A 2,765-nucleotide genomic window follows, 5' to 3' on the forward strand; every position below is an offset into this window, starting at 1 on the left:
AAGGACTAGCACGACGCGAGGGGAGGGCCTTGAGATTTGGAGACCCCCTCTCCCCCTCCTCACGTTGTTCGGGTCCCCCTTTGCTGATTGGTGTTTCTCATATAGTTGTGTTTACAGATATGGATGCTACATAGGTGCAACATATGGAAGGGACTCCTGAGCCTCCTCTGAGGAGTGAAGTTAGTCCCTAATGCTTCAACACAAGAGGATGCTAGTATTGAAGGCACTCCTAGCGCTCTGGCCACAAGTATCCCAGGTGTTTTCTATCACTATCTTTGTGTAGAAATGGATCAAGGCCTTGCGAGTCTACCTTGAGGAACATGAGGCCACTTTTTTGGAGCCGGACGTCTGCTAGAGAGGTTCCTATCAAGGGTCTACAATATGTACATATGAATGTTTCCTTTGTTGATAATTAAGCCCCAAAGGAAAAGGTTCTATAGAGCAATGCTAAGGGTTCCTGAGGGCATGAAGAAGGCAGATCTATAGTGCCATGCACACAATCAAAAGTGCCATCTCATTGAGTACTTTCACGGGCTTGTATGTTTTCTACATGTGTTGCTAGGGGATGAAGGGAAAGAGCCTATCCAAGACCTAGAAAATACACAATATGTAAAGAAACATGGATCTAGAGCTAGATCAGCTATGGTGGACACACGATACATTATCAGAATGAGAAATTGTAACTCAAGTGAATTAGGTTCCAAGATAACTTAGCTTGGACTCATAAACACAATCTTGAGTGACTCAACCTGATAGCACCATTACATTGAAATGAGTGTCAAGTACATGCTTATAGAGCTTTTGGGTAGTACCATTGTTCCTCACCATGCTTATGGGATTTTGGACATCTCTTCCTAGAGCTTCTAGAGCATATACCTTTGTCATATCTCTCATACAAAGCCACTTATGGGCAAGCATCATTTGCTATTCTCAACACCCCCCTCAAATGATGAGTCTCTACCCTTGTTGGCTTTTGCCTCCGCCCCCCCCCCCCCCCCCCCCACATGATGACATGGCCCGGGAGACTGGCTCTTTGGCAAGCCTAGTCAAGTTAAGGCTTGAAACTTTACATTTTGGTAAGGGTTTTTACAAAATTCACTTTGGAAAACAAGATCCACTAAGGGAGATCCATTATGGAAAATTCTTTGTTTGTCAGTAATGGAAATTTCTTTATCTTCTAGAATACCTCTCTGCAGCAAAAGACTTTGACTATGATATACAAGGATGCACTTTGATACGAGTCATCTATTCCTTCAGAGGAAGAGTTTGAGGCAATACAAAAAAAATTGAATGTTTCTCACTTGGGCAGATCAAACAAGGAATTGACTCCTAAGTTCTTGCAAATCATCCAAACATCCATTCAAATATGGAGTGAGGAGTTGCTTGTTTCAGATGAAAATTATAAGGTTTGTTTCACAAACTATGTTCACTTGAATCCCATATTGATTTCCATAAAAATTTTCCTAAGAATCACTAGGTATCTTTGCTATTTTTCAACTTGTCGTATATGAAGATGGTTTCATTGGCCATGCAGGTAGCAAACAGAAGGGAGGTTTAGGCAAGGACTCTGCATTGGGCCATTACATCAAAGACCTCACCTTTCCAAAGTTCATTGCTTTCCACCCCACAAATTCTCAAGGGACAATGCAGAGTTCCCTCTTTTTGTAATGAAGACCCTGTCAAGATATAATGGAGGGTATCCTATTAGGTGGAATGCAGACAAGATAATGTTTTTGGAAAAACAAGAAACTATGAGAATTTTTGGTCAAGGCCCTAGTTTCCAGAAACTATGTGCCAAATACCACCTAGCATATGGATGATTCAGGCTGATGTGAGTGGGATCAAGGATCCCAATATGCTTGCAGAATATGGAAAAAGGTGCTTGCTTAGAAGTAGATAAATTCCAAAAATTGATCAACACTCTTTAAATGACCTAGAGCAACAACTACAAGAAGAAGCTAGGCCATCTTCAAAGATGCCATGAGTAGAGGAGTGAGCTTCATTATTGTATATTCAAGAATAGTGGTTTTTCAGAAAAAGTGAGTTGTATATTTACTATGTAAAATGTTTCTTTCAAAAATAGATAATCGATAAGTGTTCCTCTGTATCAAAATTCCAACAAATACCTCAAGTATTTATGAGGAATTGTCGGTTATGAGTATCCAAGTTTTTCCTTGCCTTTGTCTAGTTTGTCGCCACATAATATGTTTGATTGATGCATCTCCCATGATTCTTTTCTTCTTTGTCTCTCCAAATGTTGCATTGCATTGTTGATTTCAGATGTTCTTAGTGCTTCTTTTCTATTAGCTCTATGGACAAGCTTTCTGTATGCCCATTGGTGTAATTCTTCTAAACTTTTGGCTTTCTCTACTCCACCATGTCTTGTATGGTTGAAATAGCTAGTATGTACTTGATAATGGGTTTTCTCCATACCTTCAATTGACCACATTGATAAACTGCCATATTCCTTGGCAAACCAAGGGATGTGGTTATATATAATGTGCTATCAAAGCATAAGAAAGGATGCCAGATTAATGCTTCATGCACCTGTGATTAAGGAATTATACTTTATCAGATATTATGAAGATAACATACCATGTACTGGGTAATGTGTTGATCTGTCCATGCACTAACCATTGACTTTTTAAATTCTTCCAATGCTATTTCAAAGGCCTGGTAGTCATCTGAGTTCCATGCTTTCATGTCACAAAACCTAAAGATTGTATCTAAAGACTTCTAAATGTTGACCTTGTGTGATCATGCTT

This window comes from Lygodium microphyllum, chromosome 7 (genome assembly GCF_053477565.2).
Source record: "Lygodium microphyllum isolate KBCC chromosome 7, Lygodium_microphyllum_v1.1.10, whole genome shotgun sequence".
In the NCBI taxonomy this organism is placed as follows: domain Eukaryota; kingdom Viridiplantae; phylum Streptophyta; class Polypodiopsida; order Schizaeales; family Lygodiaceae; genus Lygodium; species Lygodium microphyllum.